Below are 26,450 nucleotides of genomic sequence, written 5' to 3'. Positions count from 1 at the left end.
ATAGCACACATGAGTATATGTATCTTAATATACTAGATAAATAAATCCTGCATAATACAATAAGGACTGTGTATTAAGAAAGTAAATAGAGTCACTTTTAAATTTGTGCAATAGTAAATGGTGGAGACTTTAAGTATGAATCTGATTTTTATATAATTAAAAATAAGTATTAGACTCATAAACCTAGATAGTTCATATATTTAATTTTAACTAATGAGGTTTACCATTTCATTATCCAGCATAAACAGCAATACATTATCTCTAAGCACATGGAATGTGTAATTCTATAATATACAATCTGTAATTGTATTTCTGAACACATTCCCATAATGTAATAACTCAAAAAGCTTAAAGGCTTAGTTAGCCAAAAATGAAAATTATGTCATTAATGACTCACCCTCATGTGGTTCCAAACCCGTAAGACCTCCGTTCATCTTCGGAACACAGTTTAAGATATTTTAGATTTAGTCCGAGAGCTTTCTGTCCCTCCATTGAAAATTTATGTACGGTATACTGTCCACGTCCAGAAAGATAATAAAAACACAATCAAAGTAGTCCATGTGACATCAGAGGGTCCGTTAGAATTTATTGAAGCATCGAAAATACATTTTGCTCCAAAAATAACAAAAATTACGACTTTATTCATCATTTTCTTCTCTTCTGGGTCTGTTGTGAGCGCGTTCACAACACTGCAGTGACGCTGCTGATGTGTTTTCTTTGTTATTGGGCGCACCAGAGAACACGTCAGCAGCGTCGTACGTCAACAGTCACAGCAGTCACGTTCACAACAGACCCGGAAGAGAAGACAATGATGAATAAAGTCGTAATTTTTTTTATTTTTGGAGCAAAATGTATTTTCGATGCTTCAATAAATTGTAACGGACCCTCTGATGTCACATGGACTACTTTGATGATGTTTTTATTACCTTTCTGGATATGGACAGTATACCGTACATACATTTTCAATGGAGGGACAGAAAGCTCTCGGACTAAATCTAAAATATCTTAAACTGTGTTCCGAAGATGAACGGAGGTCTTACGGATTTGGAACGACATGAGGGTGAGTCATTAATGACATAATTTTAATTTTTGGCTGAACTAACCCTTTAAGAGTCAGTCTGCCTATTATAATTAGTATGTGTCAAATGAAATTATGCAGAATAAGAAAGTCACAATTATTATTATTATTTTTTTTTTTGCTTTGCTTTGCTTTGTTATCAGTATTCTTGTAAGAGAGAAATATAAATGTTGTTTCTACTCACTCTAGTCTGTGTTGTTTTAGCACTAGTTTACTGAAAGAAACTATGTCAGTTGGGTTCAATTATGAATCAAGAGTTTTAAATGACTAAACTGTGCTCAACTACACCACATGTTTGGTGAAGTACTGTACTACTGCCACGATCAATGTTCTTTTTTCTTTTTTTTTTTTTATAAAGTGAAATGGCAATTTACTGCAGCTTTCCTTTTAGCATTAACAATGCCACATAACTGCAGCATGCACATAGCAGGCTTTTATTAATAAAGTGCACTATAATGAGTCTTAATTTAGGTGTTGAAAAGAATGACTATGACTTAATATAAATATTACAGCTTGGCTATTTTAATGTTTAGTAGCTGGTTAAACTGGATTGTTGATAAATTGGGTGGCTAGTGAATAAGAACTCTGAAATAATGTGCACAAAACTACTTTGTGAACTTGTCCTACTAAGTTATTAGGGGAACATGAAAAAAAAGACAAATATCAGATCTGCTGTTACAGTGGTAATATCCTTACATATGCTTATTTAAAAAAGTAAAGCATATTTCTTATGTTTAACTTGCATGCATTTAGAGTCCTGTTCCATAGATCAGATTGGGCTTATTGTTTTGTTTTGTTTTTTTGTCCCCAGACCCCGCTGCCCACAGCAGACCCATCACAAGGCAATCACTCCACTGCCGTCACTAAGATATGTGATGCAGACGCTCCTGAGGGTAAGACTGTCATTCTTTATCACCCACAGAATAACCGACTTCAGTGGATAATGCTTCACCATTCCATAAGGAATGGTTGGTGAGGAGTTTTAAAGAGGTGATATTATGGAAAATATATTGAGGAAAGTGTTTTGTCTTGAAAATTATTTTTTTTTGCCTGCAAAGAAGCTAGTAATAACAGAGGTCATTTACATACGGGGGTGTTAAATGTACAGTAGCAAAAACATCCTGTTAAATTCTAAGGGTCTGAGATGCATTTTTTTTGTGCTTTTTTCATGCTTTACTAACATTGTATAGTAAGTGGACTTCAGGAAAAAGTATTGCCTATTTAAAGAGTCTTTGGCTGTCGAGCACAACTGTGACTCCCCACATTTTTCACACTTGGTTCATATTGTTCCCATTCATTTTCTTCATTGTGATTAAAAAAAAAAAAATCAGTAAAGCCATGAACTAAACCAACCAACTCTGAGATGAATGACCACAATACAAACCTGAAAAGGACAAAAGATATAGTACTGTTCAAAAGTTTGGGGCCAGTAATGTTCAAAAGTTTGTGGTCTTTTTTGAAAGAAATGAATACTTTTATGAGGCAGTAAAAATAAGTCAAAAGTGGCAGTAACCTCTTTATATATTTGTTTATATTTCAAAATTTCAGATAAATGCTGGTCTTGAACTATTTATAAAAGAATCTTTAAAAAAAAAATCTTTTTACAAAAATATTGCAGCACAACTGTTTTCAACATTGATAATAACAAGAAATGTTTCTTGAGCACAAAATCAACACATCAGAATGATTTCTGAAGGATCATGTGACTGAAGACTGCAGTAAGGGCTGCTGAAAATTCAACTTTGACATCTTATGAATAAGTGAAAATAAATTACAAATATTTAAAAATGTTTTAAAATATTTTTTAGAGAATATTAATACAGAAAACTGTTGTTTTAAATTGTAACAACATTTCACTATATTACTATTTTTACTGTATTTTGGATCAAATAAGTGCAGACTTGATAGCATAAGAGACTTTTAAAAAATGTTACTGACCCCAAACTTTTGAAAAGTGGTGTATATGCCTGTGTATTTTATCTAAACATTGTGAATTTTGCAACTGAATCAAAACTCATAAAACTATAATGTATAAATATAAAAGCAGTATATTAAGTTTGTATTCATTTATATTCAAGTAGTTTAAGAGGCTCAGTTACATCATTCTCAGTGCTTCATGGGAGTGAATCTCTTTTGCCACAATTTATGTTTTCATGGTAGCACCAATTGGTGTTCTCAGAATTATGGGTAGTTAAGTTCTTCACTGGGAATTATGCAATTAAACTCGACTGAAATAACACTTACATATGCATACATCACCCATTTACAACCTCAGAGTTCATAGTAGGTCTGTTTTTAGAGGTTTATATGTTACTGTTAAGCATTAGTTTCTCTATGGAGAAAGTGAACAGGATTTTTACTTCTGGAACTCTATTGCTCTGCTCTATCTGATATTTACTTGTTCTTTTCTGAACCGTTTGTTCTCTCGATTACAGTGCTGGCCATGCAGATACAAGTTTGACTATATATCAGTCGCTTCCCAATCCAAACAGTTCAAAATATTTATTTGTATGTCAGTTATGAAGAGATGAGCAGAGTACTCCGTAAATAGAATGAAATGGATTTTGCAGAGGACAGTATGAAGAAGCAGTAGCTATTAATGATGCTAGATGTGAGATGAAATCATAAACCAGCAGGAGACAGACTCAGAATCTGAATAGGAGATCAAAATTGTTTCAGGTGTGACGGACCATTGCTTTTTTGTACTGCTGTATCTGAATGTATCTAAATGTTTGGTTTTGTCTGCTCAGTCAATAAAGAAAGACTGTAAATAGTCCTGATAATACAAAGATATGAAGTTAGATGTCATGCCTACAGAACATGACCCTTGCAGCTTTTCTCTGTGTTCATTAAGAAAGGGTGAGACGGCAAATAACAGTCTGTCGGAGGGAGATCTACATTAATTAAAATGCTGTAAAATTAGTGATTTAAACCAGCAAAAGTGTTAATTACGATCTATAAGGTTAATTGCCACCATACATTTGCAGTTAATTGCAGATAGATTTGTGTGTTTTGAGTGTGCAGTGCACAAGGAGGAATTTAGTTCAACATATTATAGATACTGCTCTCAGAGATTTTATTCTCATGATGAAAAAAGGCAGGCTAAAATACTGAATGATGTTGGGATTTACTGTAAAAGCTTTGATTTAGTGTTTTAACAGCGTGATATCATGTTCTGCATTGTGATGAGTGATTTTAAGCTCTATAACATCTTGTTAATTTAATACCAAGTCTGTCTCCTTAGTCTGTTTTTGACACATTTTTTATGAGATCAACTTCAAAACCTGGGAAATAGAGCTATAAGTTATTCCGTAATGTCACGGTGGATTCAAATCAGATTGGTTATAGTTTTGATATACTGCCATCCAGCCTGAGTGTGCAGCCATGATACTGTTTTCTATCCAGAGGAGGGCACTCCGATATTACATTCCAGTCTCATTGGAGGATATTGGAATAATAATGAAATCAAAGATATTAATATGCAATTGGATCAGTGAACCAAGAAGAAGTGGCCAATCTTCCTTAATGTCCTTAAGACGTGTCCCCCATCAGCTCTAACCTTTCTTAAAATACACCTTTCTATGCTGGGCTAAATTCCACCTGCTAATTGCTTCTCACTCTCTTCAGGTCCTCGGATTGTGCCAGAATATCAGACTGACAGGCTAAGAAATTATTCTGCTCTCCATTTTTATCGGCTGCTATTAAAAATTGAGGTCATGTTACAGCTGACTTCAGCCGCAAAGTGACCGTATTAGCTAGATTGTTTACATTTTCTGAAGAAAATGCTCAAAACTCACTCTCATAGTGTTTGGGGTGTTCTGAATGGTTTTAAGCGTTCTATGCGGTTGCTAGGGTGTTCTAGGTGGTTGCTAATGGGTCTGGATTTTTTTTTTTTTTTTTTTTTTTTTGCATGTTTATATGAGATTGCTGGGGGTTTTGTTACACACTTGCTAAGGTGTTCTGGTTGGTTTTAGCATGTTTCTGTACTGATTCCTAAGTAGTTGCTAGCTTGATTGCTACATTAAACTTTTTTTTGTTATTAGTATGTTTCTTTGCTGTTTCTAAGGCAAATTGATTTTGGCATGTTTCTTTGCTGTTGCTAGGGCATTCTAGGTCATTGCTAAGGTGTTTTGAATGGTTTTTGTGCTGTTGCTAGGGTGTTCTAAGGGGTTGCTAAGGTGAATTGTTTTTGGCATGGTTCTATGCTGTTGCCAGCATGTTCTAGGTGGTTGCTAAGGTAAATTATTTTTGGAATGTTTCTGTGCAGTTGCTAGGGTGTTCTAGTCGGTTGCCAAAGTGAATTGTTTTTGACATGTTTCTTTGTTGTTGCTAGGTTGTTCTAGGCTTTTACTAAGATGAATTTTTTTGGCATGTTTTTTTCACTGTTGCTAAGATGAATGGTTTTTGGCATGGTTTTTTGTTGTTGCTAGGGTGTTCTAGGTTGTTACTAAGGTGAAATGTTTTCTGCATGTTTTTTTCCACTGTTGCCAGGGTGATCTAGACTGTTGCTAAGGTGAAATGTTTCTGGCATGTTTCTGTGTTGTTGCTAGGATGTTCTATGTGGTTTCTTAGCTAAATTGTTTTTGAAATGTTTCTACACTGTTGCTAAGGTGTTCTAGGCAGTTGCTAAGGTGAATGGTTTTCGGAATGATAATTCTGTTGCTATGGTGTTCTAGGTGGCTGCTAAGGTCAATTGTTTTTAGCATGTTTCTATGCTGTTGCTAGGGTATTTGAGGCAGTTACTACATAGTTGCTGTGCAGTGTTCTGAATGGTTTAGCATATTTCTGCGCTGTTATGGCTCAGGTCCCTTCAGTGTAAGTAAATGCCACTCATTTTATCACCTGCCAGGTGAAAAGAAAAAGTCAGATTGCTCTGAACTGTAATAGCACACCTCTTCTCAACAAGCCACATGATTTGAAGTATCATTTAAGTTCATAGCACAAACGCTGCAAGTTGTACACACTGTTCAAATCCTTAACCTTAGCTATGAGCTACAGTAATCATGATGTTTTTTTCCTTAGCAAATACCTCTAATAACAAGATGACAGAAAAATCAGAATAAAAAAAAAACTGTAGAAGTCGATTGTGTTGCATTAGTTTGTGCCTGTGTGAATGCTTCCCCATATGCCTCCTTCAAACAATGCTCTGTATCATAACCCAATTAAGTCTCTCAAAGCCAAAATGAGGCGCTGTCTCGCACAATGGAGGATAAATCTGTGCAACAGAAGTTGCTCTGCGGGTCACCCGAAATTGATCCATCTCCAGTTGACTCCAGTTGGCACTTTAGAACCAGCGTAGTTTTAAGCCGTCTGCTTGCCAACCAGCACAGCCTCCCAATCTGTTTGTGTGGGTTTTGGCCTTTTCCCATCTGCGGTTGGTCAGCGGAGCCCAGTCATTGTGTTTCTGCCACCTACCTGTCATCAGCAAAATGCCTCATTACTGTTTTCAAATAGAATAGTGCAAGACAAGCTGTACACTGTCCATTAGCACAGGGCTCTCCATCGCTTCACAGTGGGAGATGTGATTTCCATTTGCTTTTATTATAAGTACTGTTCACTATCGGTACGATACAGCTTTTGGCAAAACGAGTGAAAAAAAAAACAAAAAACGGTGCAATTAAAGGTTTCTGACAATCTACATAAATCTGGAAGCATTTGAAATTTTCCTCTATTAGCTCATTTTATCTTAAAGTTTCTTCTACTGCTGTTTGGTTCCATTAGGCATGCTGAGTGGAATTAAAAGCTCTCAGCAGTTTGTTTGTGGTACAACTTAATCGCCAAAAATGCTTATTATTTAGTTTTTTTTTTTTTTTTACATTTTTGAATCATCTGCCTACATCTTTCTCCAGATGGCGTATCACAACCAATTCTGACTGTTCCTTTGGTTGTCTCTGATATTGAGACTCTCGCCTCATTATCAGGGTTTGATTTCTGTGATTGGAGTTGTTGTGGCTGAGAGGCGGCAGTTTTTCACCCCGAATGATTTCTCAGATCTTAGCAGTGATTTCAGATTTGTTGTCTTTGTTCTGGACAACAGGATATTTATATATATATATATATATTATATATATATATATATATATATATATATATATATATATATATATATATATAATGTGTATATATATATACACAAAACCCGATTCCAAAAAAGTTGGGACACTGTACAAATTGTGAATAAAAACAGAATGCAATGATGTAGAAGTTTCAAATTTCAATATTTTATTCAGAATACAACATAGATGACATATCAAATGTTTAAACTGAGAAAATGTATAATTTTAAGGGAAAAATAAGTTTTAAATTTCATGGCATCAACACATGTCAAAAAAGTTGGGACAAGGCCATGTTTACCACTGTGTGGCATCCCCTCTTCTTTTTATAACAGTCTGCAAACGTCTGGGGACTGAGGAGACAAGTTGCTCAAGTTTAGGAATAGGAATGTTGTCCCATTCTTGTCTAATACAGGCTTCTAGTTGCTCAACTGTCTTAGGTCTTCTTTGTCGCATCTTCCTCTTTATGATGCGCCAAATGTTTTCTATGGGTGAAAGATCTGGACTGCATGCTGGCAATTTCAGTACCCGGATCCTTCTTCTACGCAACCATGATGTTGTAATTGATGCAGTATGTGGTCTGGCATTGTGATGTTGGAAAATGCAAGGTCTTCCCTGAAAGAGACGATGTCTGGAAGGGAGCATATGTTGTTCTAGACTTTGGATATACCTTTCAGCATTGATGGTGCCTTTCCAGATGTGTAAGCTGCCCATGCCACACGCACTCATGCAACCCCATACCATCAGAGATGCAAGCTTCTGAACTGAGTGCTGATAACAACTTGGGTTGTCCTTGTCCTCTTTAGTCCTGATGACATGGCGTCCCAGTTTTACAAAAAGAACATACATTTTTGATTCGTCGGACCACAGAACAGTTTTCCACTTTGCCACACTCCATTTTAAATGAGCCTTGGCCCAGAGAAAATGCCTGCACTTCTGGATGATGTTTAGATATGGCTTCTTTTTTGACCTATAGAGTTTTAGCCGGCAACGGCGAATGGCATGGTGGATTGTGTTCACGACAATGTTTTCTGGAAGTATTCCTGAGCCCATGTTGTGATTTCCATTACAGTAGCATTCCTGTATGTGATGCAGTGCCATCCAAGGGCCCGAAGATCACGGGCATCCAGTATGGTTTTCCGGCCTTGACCCTTACGCACAGAGATTGTTCCAGAGTCTTTGGATGATATTATGCACTGTAGATAATGATAACTTCAAACTCTTTGCAATTTTTCTCTGAGAAACTCCTTTCTGATATTGCTCCACTATTTTTGGCCGCAGCATTGGGGGAATTGGTGATCCTCTGCCCATCTTGACTTCTGAGAGACACTGCCACTTTGAGAAGCTCTTTTTATACCCAATCATGTTGCCAATTGACCTAATAAGTTGCAAATTGGTCTTCCAGCTGTTCCTTATATGTACATTTAACTTTTCCGGCCTCTTATTGCTACCTGTCCCAACTTTTTTGGAATGTGTAGCTCTCATGGAATCCAAAATGAGCCAATATTTGGCATGACATTTCAAAATGTCTCAATTTCAACATTTGATATGTTATCTATATTCTATTGTGAATAAAATATAAGTTTATTACATTTGTAAATTATTCCATTCCTTTTTTACTCACAATTTGTACAGTGTTCCAACTTTTTTGGAATCGGGTTTGTGTGTATATATATATTATTAGATATAGATATAATTTTTTACTGTTAGATATGTTTAAAAAAAATTATTTATTTGTATCCCACATTTTGTACACCTGTCACTGAACAATTTACCTTGTTGCAAAAAAATGTAGACTACATTTTTTATTTTAGTAGTAGTAGTAGTAGTAGTAGTATTGATTTTTTTTTTACAAATTTATAATTGCATTTGAAATTTTTCATTTAAATTAATTTTAAAGTTAATTCAGTTCACAGGTATATTATATTATATTATATTTATTATATATATTATATTATGAAATGTCATGAAACTTTTCATTCATATTATATTATATTATATTATATTATATTATATTAATTATATTATATTATATTATATTATATTATATTAATGTTGACTATTTTTGCTTACCATGTGGCTTATCCAACTGATTATATGTAGACCAGATTACATAATCAGATTCCAAAAATGAAATGCTTGTAATTAGGTGATTTTATGCTTTAAAATATTGATAATCAGACTATAGTTACTTTTTCATTGCTTACATGATTACATAATGTTCTCAAAATTGCTATAAGTTATACAAATAATACTTTTTTTTTACACTTTAAAGTTTAAAGGGGCCACAGAGCATTAGCAAATAAAATATTTTATCTTTTTAGTGTCTTATTTTGAATTGTTTTTATTTTGAAATTATTAATGTCTTTTTATTCAACATTTTAAGATTTAATTATTAGCTTTTTCGTTATAAACCCCCACAGTTATTTTACGAGCACCAGTTTGCAAAAACCCTTATGCAATGTAATGTTTAATGCACTAGTTGATTACAAAGAATGGAGTTAATTTTCTTTCTCTTTTGTTGTTTTTATATTTATATTGTTTTTATTTTTATATCAATATGATACAAGATTATCTTGTTCAGATCCATTTGATAAACAATTTAGGTCAAAAGTAATCAAAAAGTAATCAGATTTAAAAATTGTTAAAAATGTACATTTATAAAATATTTTCAGACTCTTTTTTTTGTGTGCCTGTAACACAATTCAGCTCATTTTTGCCCCAGTGGTTTGGTTGCTCATGGTCATAGTGTTTAATATGATGAACACAAAAGTGTCCCCTGTTGAGCTCTTGTTTTGTCTTAAAGAGAAATGAAGGAGTTCTCCTTTCCTCTTTTAGAGAGTAATAAGAAAAAGCATGTTAAGACAGAGTGCCTCAAGTAGCCGCTTTATTATTGTAATTGAATGAGTAATCAATTCAGCCCTTGATGAGATGCTGAGCTTCCTGGCCCTACGTCTGTTCGTCCTCTCGTACCTGTTGACCTGCAGCAAAAACCCGTCCTGCCAGCTGGCCTGTAGATTAAAGAATTGAATAATATTGACTTTTTCTCGCTCATTCTCTTTTTGTTGCCATTTTTCATCTGCAGTCCTCTCGCTCTGCCAGATCTTTCCCTCTTGTGCAGCAACCCGAGTCTTCTTATCACTCCGGAAGCTGCTCTGTCTTGCGTAACAGCCATTGCACAACCAGGCGTGAGTGGGAGGAAGTGTCAAGCAGGGAGAACACATGTGACAGGGAGGGCGCGGTATCCAACCGAGAGCATCTCTACCCGCAGGGCCTGACCCATGTTCTCGAACCCCGCCACTCTCTCGCCTCTCGCCTCAAGTCGACAGAGCAAGAGGCGAGTCCTGCTTCACAGAGCACAGCTTGGATTGGCAATAATGTCGGGGTTGGGTTGTCCTTCAAGCTCCTGCAGGAAGTGCTTTGGGTTTGAGTGATGGAGAGTGTCAATTAGTGCCGGGGCGATATGATGGGATCTACCGTGCGGCGGCAGAAATGTGTCATCTGGTAGAGATCGTGCTGTGAGCTGGTAGATATAATATTGTCAGGGCTCCAGACTAAAATTTGCGAGCAGTGGAACCAGCGCCACTAATTTTTTACAGATGGCTTCTCAGTAAATCTTGCAGCAATCTTATCATTGTGCAGCGAATTCAAACACTTCTCACTGGATCTTGCAGCACTGTTGCATCTGTGCAGTAACAGTGTCGCGAAATCAACTTTGGCTCCTGAGTAAAGCTGTTCTGAGTTCGGACAAGTTTGTTTGTGTGTCGTTCCGAGCAGAGAAATGGCCTGTTGCATCTGAGAGACATCAAACGACAAACGGTTATGTTTCGCTTTCGTTTAGTTTGCCGTTTGATGTCTCTCAAATGCAACAGAAATAACAGCACGTATAAGTTGGACAATGCGGTGGTCGCGCCAGTGTGACCACTCACAAAACTTAATCACACCGGCAGAAAAAAAAAATTGGTCGCGGTCTGGAGCCCTGATAGTGTATATTTGTGTTGCTAGTTGTGTGAAGGATTGCTTTACGTGAGTTTAACTTGAGAGTAAAATACGGATTAATGTGAAAATACTGAGCATGACATATCCTAAACAAGTCAAAATGTGGTAGAACTTGCTATGGGGTGTTGCATTAAGAGTTGAGTTGGGTATGGCTGCCAAAGCAACGTTGCAACTTGACACATTTTATAGACACATTTTTTATTTCTTATTCTCAGCATTTTATATAATAAATAAATATTGTAAAATATTATATATATATATATATATATATAGAGAAAGAGAGAGAGAGAGAGAGAGAGTTTGTGTTTATAATGTAAAATAATATAATATAAAATAATTTTAATAAAAAATCATATGAAAAATGTAATGCTATTTTATTATATTTATTATATTTATTTAATAAACATACATATATGTATTGCAACTGTTTTAACTCAAGTTACATAAAACCAGCAGAAAAAACATACACATATACTGATGCCGTTATATAAAATTAGTCATGTTGTGATATAAGATTTCGGTCATACCGCCCACCATTAATGTAAATTAAACAAGCGCTGGGATTCATGGGATCTTGCTATGCAGGCAGATTTGAGTTCAGTCCGCTGCTGAAGTCATTTGAACTGTTGAACGCATAGCTATGGAGTTCATTTGACAAAAGGCACTGCTCGTGTCTTTATATGCTTTTTTACGCATTCAACAGTCAACTGTATTATCGTTTTCCTGATCTCTCTTATTTTCACAATCCTTTGTTTTTTGGATTCATTTTTAGCTCCTGCATGTCTCTCTTCCTGTCTTTCTCTCTGCATTAATTTAATGATATTATATCAGTTCATTTTAGTTCAGATATATGCAGTGTATCTGGAGGATCAAGTGTTGTTGCCATGGCTACCATCCACCAAGTCACTTGGTGTGCCAATGGATTCAGGAGCTGCAAATTAAAATGAAACTTACAATGTTCTGCTCTCCCCTTCAGTCGGCCAGGCATAAATTTCCTCATTCTGTCAGATTGATTTCTAACCGTGGCCTAATGAACGCATGATGCTCGTCTGGCTCTCAGCAAATGCACAGATGTGGTTTGTTTGGAAAAATATATCCTGTTGATTTTTAATGCACTGATCATAAGAGCTCCAAGCGCTGTTGAAACAAGCAAGAAAATAAATAATACATTTAAATATTTATTCCTCTGTTAAATTATTAGGCATTTTCAGACACTCAAAAGCAGATTAAAATATACTTTAGTCTTACTGTGAAAGGATTAGTTCTCTTCAAATTTCTCTTCTTATTTACTCATCATGTTTTTTTCCCAATGGAATAAAAATGGAGATGTTAGCTAAATGTTAATATTGCCCCACACAATGTAGAATATGTTGATTTGTTTGTCTGCCAAACTCAGAAAAGGCACCATAATATTAATCCCTATGACTTGTGCGTGAGGTATTGAGTCTTCTAAAGTCAATACAAGAGTTGACTTCAGGCTTCAGGAGACTTGGAATATAGTATAGAAGTTCAACATTTCTAAGTGGTTTTTCATGAAAAATGACAGTATTATTTCAGTTCTGTTTTCTGGGTGATTAATTATTTTAAAATGCTTTAGCTTCACTCTTAAAGGGATATTTCACCCCAAAATGAAATATAGTCATCATTTACACGTTTTTTTTTTGTTTGTTTGTTTGTTTGTTTGTTTTTTGTAAGTAATGCATAACATTATTTTCTGATAATATTACCCTATGCTCTCACATCTCATATATATGTGAATTTCTAACATTTACACAGTTAAAAGTAGGGCTGCATGATAAGTCGCATGCCATTATCATGCGCATCTCATCAGTAAAGCCGGTTCTGTGATTAGTAGTAAATCTCCATCACATGCTTTCAGATGGAGTGGCATTTAATACATAGAACCATAGTTCACTGACCGCAGATGAATCGCCTGCGATAATGAATGCGATATTGCGTAGCTCGTCAGTGAACTATGCATGTGATTTATCGTGCAGCCCTAGTTAAAAGGAAATCCTGTTAACATATCTGTGATCAACTTTACCTGATTAACTTTAATGTAAATTCTCAGCATGCGTTTTTTTTCTTCTCATAAACCTCTCAGAACATTAAGAAAATCATCTAATCCACTGTCTATTTAAATTCTCATTCACCGTCTCACTGGTGTATGTTCAAAATCTGCTCATGCATCAGTTTGACTGAAGGGAACAAAATTGGCACTTAATTCTCAAGCACGCCTGTGATATTTTTATATTTCAGCACATTGAATTGAGGGAATGTACCAATAAGTTAAATAAGTAATAAAAGTACCAAAAGTTCCATGGTGCTGCTCTTTTATGGAAAAAGTTCTATGAAACTACCGGCTTTATCATTGTATTTTATTTAAAGTACCATGTAATTTTTGAATAATTTAGTCACATATTATTTATCTAAATATAGTATTACAGTATGATTTAATCACAGTGCATTAATGAATAGTATGACTTAACACACTTTGTTTTAGTTGAATGGTGCTTTAGAAAATGTGATTCCATAAGGGTCATAAATCTGACATGGAAAAGCAGGACACATATTTTAATGCTGAATAAATCAAGTGCTCACCTCACTGTCAGGATTGTTCCCTAGCAACAGCATCAGTGATGTTCAGGAGAGAATAATGTTTGATGTGTTCAAAGATGGCAGATACTTATGCTCATGTTTTTTTAATACAGTTTCTTTTCTTCCAAACACAAATCGCTGTTAAGTCATTATCTGGATGAATTGGGCCTTGTTCTCATGGAGGTCAGCAGATGCCAGTCATTCTGTTTGCACCTAAACCTGTGAATCTTCACCACATTGTGTTCTTTTGTAGCTTCAGATGCTGCTGTAATGACGAGACCGAAAGATATTACGCAAATGTCAGTGATTGATGATTTTTTTTTGAAGGACAGAACAGAAATAAGTTGTTTTATGATAGAGTTCTATCAAGGGTGCTTGTTGAATGAATTACAGGAAATGTGTTTTTCAGAACAGTTGAAGGCCACAGTTGTTTCACTGAAATATATTTATAGCATATTGTAAATGAGGGTCTAGAATCTTTTACCTGGAAATATTAACATCATCCAAAAAATCATCTAGCAAGTCATCTAGCAAGAAAGTTCCTTATTGGCCAGTGTGATTGAAATGGAACACTTTCTAACTTTAAAAAAGTGATAGCTCCAAAAGAAAAAAAAAATAGAATAAATGGGGTCTGGAGCGGTCAAGCTCTGAAAATGAGTAAAAAGCAGCATAAAAGCAGTCCACATGACTCATTCACTGAATTCTGAGTCTTATGAAGCCATATGATCAAAGTTTTGACATCAATTACGTGTGATTTGAATGAGATTCGAGAGTTATGTCATTTCAACGTTTGCACTTTGACATTTAATATACAAAATCCTAAAATATCTGGTGAGCCTCAGTGTTGAAGAATTCTTGTCTTATTAAATTCATGAGGCTTAAGCTAGTTGATTTCTTCTTGCATTTATAAATTTATTTCTGATTGGTTTTATGTGTCAAACTAATCTCCACTAATAAATGTATACATTTATTAATTGATAAATTATATATAATGTCTTGTATATACACTTTGCAAACGTTTGGGTTCTGTTGGGTGCTGTCTCTTTTGCTCATTAAGGCTGCAGTTGATCAGAAATACAGTAAACATTAATTGTTAAGTAATTGTTAAATATTATTACAATTTAAAAGAACTGTTTCCTATTTTAAAATGTAATTTATTCTTGTGATGGCAAAGCTGAATGTTCAGCACCCATTATTCCAGTCTTCAGTGTCACGTTGCTTCAGAAATGATTCTGATATGCTAATTTAGTGTTCAAGAAACATTATTAATTAAAAAAAAAAATTGTTCTGCTGATTTCTTTGTAGAAACCCTGTTTTTTTTTTTTTCAGTTTCTTTGATGAATAGAAAATTCAAAAGAACAATTTATTTCAAATAGATTGTTTTAACCATGTAAAAGTCTTGACTTTCACTTTTGATCAGTTTAATGCATGCTTGCTAAATAAAAGTGTCAATTTATATATAAAAAAAGCTTACTGAATGCAATATATATAATTTAATGGTATTGTATATATGTCTTTAAATATGGGTTTAAATCCATTATTGTATTCAAATTCACTACCATTCCTTGATGCATTTTAAAGATAAAAAGTATGCACTTCTATTTTCTTTCTCCATGCACATTTACCCAGAGAGGTGCTATGGATGACTAGTGTGAATCATGAGTCACGTGAGTCTGTCTGTTATATTGCTGCTATAAATATGAGGATTGGTAACAGGTGAGACAGCAGCTCTGATATCACTCATGCTCTACTGCTGCACTCATCCACCGCTCTTTCAGTCTTATTTCATTCTAACCCCACAGGAGTATTTGTAGTGAAAAGTGCCAACCTTTGATTGTATGCAATTTCAGCCTCCCATTCCGCAGTTTCCACAATGTGAACATTACACTCACCTCTTCTGCTGCGTCTTCTCTTCCCCCTTGAGGTCATTCTGGAAAGCCCTTGCCTTCTAGCTGCCTGTTTTTGGCTCTCACTTTTATTGCTTTGTGATAAAGATTAGCAAATGTTCCAGTTAAAGCCTTTTGAGAAATTGGTGCCAAATTTAGGCATCTGTTGGCTAAAAAATAAATAAAGAAAGAAAGAAAAGGCAGATCCAAAGATGGAGGGAAGAAAAAAAAAAGTAAAAGTGCATTTACTTCCAATATAGTGACTGATATCTAAACTATTTCTGTCTAGGCATTGGATGATTTGTGATTATAGTCTTCATTACAGGAATAGTTCATTCAAAGTTGAAAATTTAGTCTGCATTTACTCACCCTCATGTTGATTAAAACCTGTATGATTTTATTTCTCCTAGAGAACATAGCAGAAGACTTGTAATAGTTGCTTGCTTATTTATTTTTAATAACAAAAAACCCAAAAGTTATACTTTTTTTTGCCAAATGTAAAGGCGCTTTCACACCAAAAGTGAATCAATAAGCCTGATGGAAGTGCCTCTGCCTCTGCACCTTACTTTGTGGGAGATTTTTATTAATAAGATTTTTTATTAATCAAGTATAATCAAGGTAAATTTAGCCACATATGTCTATAGTTATTATTCCATTATAATCCTATGGTTTTAGTATAGGAAGAAAGATGCCTACGTGGCCAGGATGTCCAGACCCAGATGAGAAACATCTGGGAAAAGGGTCTTTCTCCTTACCAGACCAAATAGGGGGCCCCTTCTCTCTGGGGATCGATCCAATTGTGTCAGTGAATAAATAGGAAAACAAGGAAATTGCTGTTACTTATTTCAAAAAGTAACTGAGGTATTTTCTTGTAAATTTAAGAGAAATTTGTTACTTTACTATTTACTTAAAAGTAGTCTGATTACGTAACTCACTTTACATGTAACGCATTACCCCCAACACTGGTAAAGATTTACTGTTAGATTTTATGAGGAACAGACCAACATGTAAGTGAATATGTAACGCATTACCCCCAAATATATATATATATATATATATATATATATATATTATATATATATATATATATATATATATATATTTATATTTATATATTTTTTTTTTAGGTGAATTCTTACAATCCATCACCTTATTCGATTCGCAAAAGGTAGTGATGAAAAGAATGAATTGTTCTTGAATCAAACAGTAGTAGTGATGTCTGATTCATGAGTCATGACTGATTCTTTCCTTTGAGCTTGATCATTTCAATGCATCAGTTCATCCAGTTCACAAACCCGTTTAAATGATTCTGATGAATGAATCAGATTCTTATTTGCTTGACTCATTTATCTGGTCATAGAGGTTAATATCTTACTTGGGAAATAAAGTTATCAAAAACATAAACAAACAACAAAAAAAAACTTAGACTTAAGAATATAGTGCATGCATGATATGGACCAATTTTATGATACTTTTATGTTGCTTTTACTTCCTTTTTAAAGCATACACATCTCAGTTTCCATTAATTTCAAATGCATTGAAAAGAGTGACCAGTGCAATTCAGAATCCTCCTTTTGTGTTCCACTGAAGAAAGGAAGTAATTCAGGTTTTGAATGACATGAGAGTGAGTAAATGATGACAGAATTTTCTTTTATTGGTTGAACTATCGCTTTAAACCATTGATCACTTTTTTTCCCCTCTTTGTCGGTTTCTTAGTCTATCTGAATTCACCCCCGTTCTGGCACATAGAGAGCTGGCTATAATTACTCAGCTGAGCACTAAAACAGAGCAGATAATTAAGGAACACTTTAATTAATAGCCACGTCAGGCACAGTCTGGCGTGTGTCCATACCGCCATGTGCACCCCATGGTGTTACTTTACTGGTAGATGTGGACCAGTGGTACATAGAGAGAATCTAATGCATCTTAATGCATCTCATTTGAGCTGATTCAGACCCAGTGCACATAGTTCACAGAGACATGCTGTTACTGAGACTGCAAACAGCTAAACAGTAGCATTCGTTGCACATACATAGTCATTGATTTAACAGACCTGCATTTTCCATTATGATGTGTATTAATAATTCAAGTAATGAAAATTATTAGATTTTGATGGCATACCATAAAGTAGTATGTACTGCAGTATCATGGTCGAGGATGACTGAACCAAGGATAACTTGTGCCTGTGTTATTAGTACAGTGGGTCATTGAGCATCAGTTATAGTTGTTAATTTTAAGCTCTTTGAGAACTTTGAGATTCAAATAAGAGAAATGAGAAATTTGCATGTCCAGAAGCTGGATATTGGCTTCTAATGTCTTTTATTTAGGTTTAGTTTAGTTTAGTATCATTTTTAACCTTCTCGTTCTTGTTTATTGTAGTTTTAGTACCAAATTTAATCTGTTAACTGGTAAATTTTTAAACGTTTAACAGCATAAAATTATGTTCATGTGTAATGTAAGCGAAATGTAAAAGTTTCAGGTTTTACAAAACGCAGTCTATTAATTTGTGACTAGTTTTATTTTATGTATTTATATATTTTGTAGATCGATTTTATCATTTTATATACTCTCAATATACTACCATCTCTTTTGCTTACCAAGGTGATATTCATTTGATATTGTGAAATATTATTAGAATTTAAAATAACTTTTTTTGTATTTTAATATATTTTAAAATGTAATTTATTCCTGTGATGGCAAAGCAGCCATTACTCCAGTCTCCTTCAGAAATTTTTGTCGAAACTGTGAATAGACAACGCTATCTCACGACCAATTTCATATGTATTTTACGAGGTGGCTAATTCGTACGAATTTGTACGACCTCACTCGTTCGATTTCATACGATTTGTCTAGACCCCAGTGGCGGGTAGGTTTAGGGGCGGGGTTTGGTGTAGGTAATTCGTACAAATTCATACGAATGTGCAACTCGTAAAATACGTACGATTTGGTAAAAATCGTATGAATTTGTACGAGTGTGGTCGTACGAATTCGTACGAATTAGCCACCTCGTAAAATATGTACGAATTGCCGTGAGATCGGGCTGGAATAGACAGTTCAAAAGAACCAAATTTATATTTTAAATGATTAAAAACTTAAAACATAAACTATATATATATATATATATATATATATATATATATATATATATATATATATATATATACACTGTAAAATCCTATATTTTCTATTGTATTATAATTATATAATTATAATGGCATTATATCATTATTATAATGACATTATTATATAATGACGTACAATTATGTATAAATGAGTATAAATTAGTATAAATAAGATTTCTTTTTAAATGATTGAATAATTTTTTTACCAAAGTAAAATTACCAAATTACCAAAGTCATTATATATATTATGTCATTATATAATTAATTCTAATGAATAAATTATCAATAATTGCATTACAGTATAAGATTTATTAGAATTCCTTTTAAAATGATTATATTTTTGATTCTTATATTCTCTCCTTTTTGTAAAATTATTTTAAGAATATTAACAATTAACCCATTTTAAACTGGATAACACTAGTTACATTTTTTATTTTTTTTTAATTATTATTATTTTATTTTATTTTTTGCGTGTGTCTCAAAAAGGCTTAAAGATTTAGATTAAAGTGCATGAGTAGTATGGGCTACTTTTATAGTATTTCTTTCTTTCTTTCCCTGGCACAAGCCCTTGTAGTGGTTGTTCAGAAATGTTTACAAAATAACAGCATACAGATTTGGAAAACATAAGGGTGATCAAATGTAAATTTTCATGTTTGGATGAACTATCCTTTTAACAGTCAATGCCCTAAACCCCCATAAAAACACAATGGCACACAAGCAGAGCCAGTGGACAGGCTGCTGGTCTGAATGGCTGTGGTCTCTGGCAGGCGTTCTCCATCAGCAGTGACTGCGATCTGAAGGTGATCCGGGTCAGTGATGTACACTATGATTTGTTTAGCCAGAGCACTGTTGGGAACCATCTGTCCTGTAATTCAGGTGAGCATCAGGTAAGCATCTGCTGAGCTGCAGATGGCAGGAACAGTGCAGGAGCGGAGTACAGTGCCTGCTCTCAAACAGGTCCAGTTTCTCCTGAGCCAGAACCAGAGGACCGGTGCTACTGCGCAGAGCCTGTTGTAACTGTCCCTATATTCTTTGTGCAACAAGATGCCAAAGGCTTGCTATGCACATCATTTTATTAGGCTGTTTTTGGCAAAGTTTCAATTGAAAGAAAAATTCCTTGTTGTGTAGAAGAGTCTTCATTTTCCAATTTGGCCAAAACAAGGAACTCCATCTGCTTTAGTATTGGATTAATTGTGAAAACTTTCCGCCAATTGCTTTTGATTGTACTTTAAAGAGTTTCTTAAAAGTTTGGTTTTGGCTGACCACTTGTGATGGGCTCAGTTGGGACAGAGGTTAATGCTGAGTGCAAACGGTGCCTTTGACTACATGTGCATGAGATGATAGGATGTCTAACACAGAGTGAGTTCACTGACCTCTGGTGTTGCTCATGTTTTTTAATGTCTGGTTTTTCTTCACTTCTCTCTTTTAAGCAGGTCTTCATGCCTCAGCCATTCTCCTGTCGCATGCCTGGAGCAGCTAATTATCTGAATAAACATGTCAGATCTTTCTCTCTACTTCTCCTCCTTTCCCTCTGTAGACAGCACTCTTTAGGGCCACATCTTCACAAGCAGCTTGACAGATTGAACTGATTACAACCCTCCTGCTGTAGTTACACTCACCCTGTTTGATCCATGAGTCCAGATGAACTTCTTACATTAGCTTGCTTGCTGCCCATTTGATTGTATAGTACAACTCTCAGACCAGCAGACTTCTAAACCTCAAACTAAACCACATGAGTCCTGGACTGTTCATCAGTGTGGCTGATGATACTGTCAGATAATTTTTAAAGCAGATGAAATCAAATGACAAATGTCTAATATTCAGTGTTTTCTTGGTTTTGTTCAATTAAGGATTCAGGCATCACATGGTAAATCTGCTTTAAAGGGATAGCTCACCAAAAAATGAAAATTCTGTCATCCAAACCCATGAAACCTTTGTTTATCTTCAGAACACAAATTAAGATATTTCTGATGAAATCTGAGAGTGTTCTGCTCATAAACAAGGCGCATGTGTGTTCTATGTCAGCAGTATCACACATATGCGTCGTGGTACTCTCGTGAGTCGTGAATGGACAGAATTTTCATTTTTGGGTGAAATATCCCTTTAAGTCCTGTGTTCAAAGTGTGGTATAAAGAAACCTTAATTCAATTCAAATACACTGAATTCAGATATTCTGATATTTGTTACAGCAGTAAACAGGGTTCCCACGGGTCCTTGAAATGCTTGAAAGTTTGTGAATCTGAAAAAATTCAAGGCCCTGGAAAGATTTTGAAAATAAACATACATTGACACAGGTCCTTGAATGTGCTTGAATTTATTTATTTCTGGAAAAAAATCCATATTATTCCCTCTGATCCGCTAATGTGTTATTTCGCCAACACTTTGTGGCTTATGTATACTAGCTTGCTTGATTTACGTTAGTTACGTGCATTTTCCCGTTGCATTAAGTGTTTCCCCGTAAGGTACGTTGCCGAGACGTTCACACGTGCACAAACTACTACTATGGTAAAGTTTCATAGACACACCGTGAAATTAATGTTGAATTTCTTTGCTTGTTAAGATCATGTAAACCCATGAGGCAAGAAAAACTTAAAAGCATATTCAAATATCTTAAAACTTATGGTTACATGAGCCTAAGCTCTTTTCAATAAAATCCATGCAAAATAGGGTTGCCAACCATTCCGTATAGCCTAATACGGAATTGTCCCGTATATAAGGCATCAGAGAAGTGTTCTGTATGAAAGCTATACGGAATGCAGTTTGTCCTGTATTCGCAGGCATACGCCGTATGGCCATATAGACCATACAAATGACAAATTAATCATTCTTTTTGCACAAATAATTGTTTGAATTGCAAATGTAGCCACTCAAGGAAAGCTTTAAGACCTTGTAGAATCCTCTGCCGTCTGGTTGCTCCCACTTCACAGTGAGTGGGGCTCACGCTAACGGCTGTTCCCTTCAGCATCCATATTTTGATTTTGCAAAATCAGTTTGGGTGAATGCAAAGAAAGTGATTATTGATCATAAGCACAACATCCAGCTAGGCAAGAAAACATGCAATCTACCTGAGGTAAGACGTCTTTCAGTATGGTAAGTTAATGTTGTTAAATAGAGAAACAAAATTACACATTTTTAAAATTGTAACTTCTTGCATATTCCTAAACCTGACCTCATTCATATTGAAAAACAAATTCAAGCCCAAAAGAAGCCCAAACACTCCTAGTTACCTTTAACTGAAAATAATAATAATAATAATAATTTTCATGAATTCATAGGCTATATTGTTGCAATAACATTTTAGTTCAAAATTTTAAATGTCATTGTTTAAAAAAAAAAAATGCTTTATTGATTGAAGTTTCATAGACGTTCAGTTGTTATCCTTTCAAATTCTATGCCATATTGCATATAATTTCACATTATATCACATTATATTTCACATTATATATTCACCTCCTGAATTGCTACACCACAGTCACAATTCTATAAAGGTTAAATTTACTCAGGCCAATGTTTTTGTGTATAACATGCGTGACATTTTTTGAATTACATTATTTTTTTAGAACAGTTGTACATAGGTTAAGCAAAACAAATGTGATTATTTCTGAGAACCTTTTATATGCATACTTAACTGTAGACACAAAAATGACATACTCTATGTGGTACAGAACAAATATTTTGAGCGTCCCTTTGTCTTACCCTTATTTTCCTATAAAGAATCACAGTTGTCCCTTATTTTCATTTTCTGAAGTTGGCAACCCTAATGCAAAAGTTAATATCAGATAATTTTAGAATACAGTATAGAATATCAGATCTCTGTCATATGGCCAAAAATAAATGCAAAAAAAAAAAAAAAAGCTTTTTTGCATAGTTACGTTTGACAAATGAAAACTAACAAAGTATCTTACAAGGAAACACAATGTAACCTTGCTCTCACTTTGAAATGTGTTCTCACATTAAGTCATTTAATTGGAGGGTATTGGACCTAGAAAGTCCTTGAAAGGTCCTTGAATTTGAAGTTAACCAAGGTGTGGGAACCCTGAATAAATATGTCATGACATTTGGTGAAAAAAAAAAAAAAAAAGTTCATTTAATTGTTGGGCACGTTTAATTGGACTTATAATTGATGCAATTATTAATATTAGTACAATAGTAATATTTCTTATTTTATTTAGTAATTTGTATATTTTTATTTATTTTTATAAATAATAGTAATGATGATGATGATAATCTTAAATTATAAAAATAATAATTATTATTATCATTAATATTGTTGTTGTTGTTTTAAAGCCATATTGATAATATAATCACAAAAATACTACAAACAAGCACAGCAAGCCTGAATTTTTTAAAATCCAATTTAAATCCCAGTTGCAGTTTTATCAGGAAAAAAAATTCCCCAAATTATGCAGTCCTGCTTATTTGTACTTTCACTAATAAATATTTTTCTTCTCTCTGCATTTCTCCAAATATTGGTTATGTTGGTTTGCCAAGAAGCGTCTAAATATTGGTTTGTCATTTTTATCCAAATGTGTCATTGCTTTCTCTGGATCCCTCATTTATTTTCTATGACATGGTCGTCAGCTTGTTGCTGGTGTTCTGGTCAGTGTGGCAGGTTAGCTTGAGGCGGCATCTAGGTAAGAGCTTGTTAGCACAGACCTGTAAAGCGTGGCTGGTGCAGTTACACAAGGCTGTGTGCCGGCTATTACTGTGTCATGCTCTTTGATGAGGACCTGTACTGTTGTGCATGTGTATGGCCATCTTCTGCATGGCGGCGGGGTGAAGACTAGCCTGCTGACCTTCTGACTCTGCTTATTCCTATTAGACTTACATTAAAGCAGGGACCATATCTAGGGACCAGAATATCATAGAGAGTAAGCTAGCAGCTTAGCAACCACAAAACCAATGTATGAGAAAGCAAAATTTTCTCACATTTTCTTCAAAATACAGGTGGAATTTACAGAACTGTACAGAAATATTTTACTTCCAAAAATGAATAAAAATTAAAGGTCTAATTTTCTTCATTTTGTTTTCCAGACCAGTGCACGGTAACAAGATCGTACCTGTTCCTGCACAGATTTTGGTTCTTCAGCACCATCTACTATTTTGGCAACTGGGCTTTCCTTGTGGTAATATATTTTCCTAAAAAATATCTTTTTCTTTCTTTCTTTCTTTACCATTTGTAATGACAGAAATTATTTGAATGAACACAGTAACTTTTATTAATAATAATAACTAAGAATTATTATTGTTATTGCTACTTGATTATTTTAATTGAAAGAGATAATATGAATGAACAGATGTTAATAATAAAAATAATTATTATTATTATTAAATAGCCTTAATGTGTCTTTTGTTGTGTTGCAGGTCTTTCTTATTGGTTTGGTTGTTTCATGCTGTAAAGGCAAGAAATCTGTGATCGAAGGGGAAGTTGATGCAGACGATTCAGATGTCAGTGATGATGAATATGTTCATTAACTCACAAAAAAATCCTGTTTTATCTTGGTTTGTTACTAGTCAGAGCTGGAAGTTTTTCACATCTTTCGTTCATTGTTCAGAGAGAGAAATACTGACGTTCTTTAAGACTTGGTTGAATGTGTTATGATGCCAAATAGATTTTGTGATTAGAGGCATTGTCATGTTTAACTGATAGTAGTAGTCTGATATGCTAACCAGTCTTTACTACTGACCCCTTACTACTAACTAAGGGTATATACATATATATGCATGTCATTTTGCATTGCTGTCTAAAATAATTCAACAAAAAAGTTTTTCTCTCTAAACAAGACCAAATTTAGTTTGAAATAAGTTAAAACGGTACAAATCCTTATGCTGATGTATTTATTATTTAAGTGTTTTTTTTTTTCTTTTCTTTTTTTTTTGCTAGGCATAATGCTCCAGTGTTTCTGATGTGTGCTTTTTTTAACGTTACTCTAATCCCTGAGGTTGAATTAGTCATACTGCTTGTGGACACACATAGATTTTTACTTTGGAATTATTGGATTGTACTTGCAAGAGAGCTTGCAAACTTCTAGAGGACTGATGCAAGCTTAAAAAATTCTGTCAAAATTCATTTATCAAACAGTATTGGTATGTTTTGTGGTTTTCTGAAATTAACATTTCTTTTGCAAATGCTTCTGTATTAATGCAGGTTTGAGTCATTAATAAAGACTAAAAACAATATCTCTGATTTTAAAATGGATCCAGTTGCTTATTTATACTTAATTATCCTAAAATAATTCAGAAGGTTAATTAATGTTAAACAGATATATGTCAATTTACAGATATGGAATCATTTAATTTGCCAGAAAAGCAGCTGCTTCTTTGCAAAGAATTGATCAAAACAGTTCTCAAATCAGAGTTAACAGTACAGTAAACAACAGTAAAGCTCAAAAAATAACTAAATTGAATGACTAATGACCGAATTCTGCCTAAATACAGCCTGCTTAGCTTTGTATGCTTAAAGTTTTGATGTAATAATGATCGTTCGATGAGTTGACATGGAGAAGAGCGATTTAAAGCAGAGTTTTGTGTTGAATATAACTTTGTTTACTCATTGAATTGGATTTAATTCATCTCTGTTCTGAGATAAGATTGTCTTTATTTAGAGCTGGAATCAATGCAAATGCAAACAACTGTGTAAAAGTGCTTGTGGATCAGCTGTGTTTACCCTCACTGCCATTCTCACAGTTAGGAATAAGACTTCTAACTGAACTGAAGAGCAAAGCAGACTGTGCTGCTCGGAGTTGACAGTGCTCACATACTGAGAGCTGCTTGAGTTTGTGCATGCGACTGTGTTTGTGTGCTTATCATGTTCTCACCTGGACCAGATGTTCATAAGATTCATGGCCCATGAAGACACACCAGCCAGACTCTCTTAACAGATGGTGCAGTCTTTGGAAAGAAAACAACTAATTTTCTCAAGCTTGCTTGTATAATCGACCAAAAAATAGGGATTGGTGACGGCGCAGTTAACTGGTAGTGCAATATTTGAAAGGTATTTTATATATGAATATACATAAATTGGCGGCCAAAATGTAATAAAAAAAAATATATAAAAAATTACAGCACCAAATCAGCAAATTAGAATGATTTCTGAAGGATCATGATGTGACACTGAAGACTGGAGTAATGGTTACTGAAAATTTTGCTTTAGCATCACAGAAATAAATTACATTTTAACATGTATTCAAATAGAAAACAGTTCTGTTCCATTTTTATTTTCCATTCAGTTTACTGTTTTTACACTATTTTCATCAAATAAATGCAGCCTAAGTGAGGCTAAAAAACTTAATTACATATATTGGCAACCAAGAGTTTTAAATAACTGTTATAATTTATGATATACTTAATACATAATTTATAATTAATAATACAAAATAAGGGTGATCATAAGAGATTGCATGTTTTTTTTTTACTACTTTTTATAAATAGTGTCAGTTTGTTAATTATATCATTTTAAAATAATTAACATTGCTTAATTACCTAACTAACAGTCTCTACAGGTAATTGGTCAATTTTCAACACTCATTTAAATGATTATTTTATTTATAATAAAATATTAGAAAGAGAGAGGATCATGAGAAATATAGTTTTTTTAAATCTTGAAATTATCTTTATTATATATATATATATATATATATATATTATATATATATAATATATATATATATATATATACACAGTATATATATACAGTTGTGCTCAAAAGTTTACA

The 26,450-nt window shown here is 34.1% G+C and overlaps 1 pseudogene; it reads left to right on the top strand.

Annotated features, from left to right (window-relative positions):
• The window catches only part of LOC109057631, an 80,063-nt pseudogene extending 55,132 nt beyond the window's left edge, over positions 1-24,931 (top strand).
• The last annotated feature ends 1,519 nt before the right edge of the window (positions 24,932-26,450 follow it).

The sequence above is a fragment of the Cyprinus carpio genome, chromosome A13 (genome assembly GCF_018340385.1).
Source record: "Cyprinus carpio isolate SPL01 chromosome A13, ASM1834038v1, whole genome shotgun sequence".
NCBI classification, from domain to species: Eukaryota; Metazoa; Chordata; class Actinopteri; order Cypriniformes; family Cyprinidae; genus Cyprinus; species Cyprinus carpio.
This window is presented reverse-complemented; position numbering and strand designations above follow the sequence as displayed.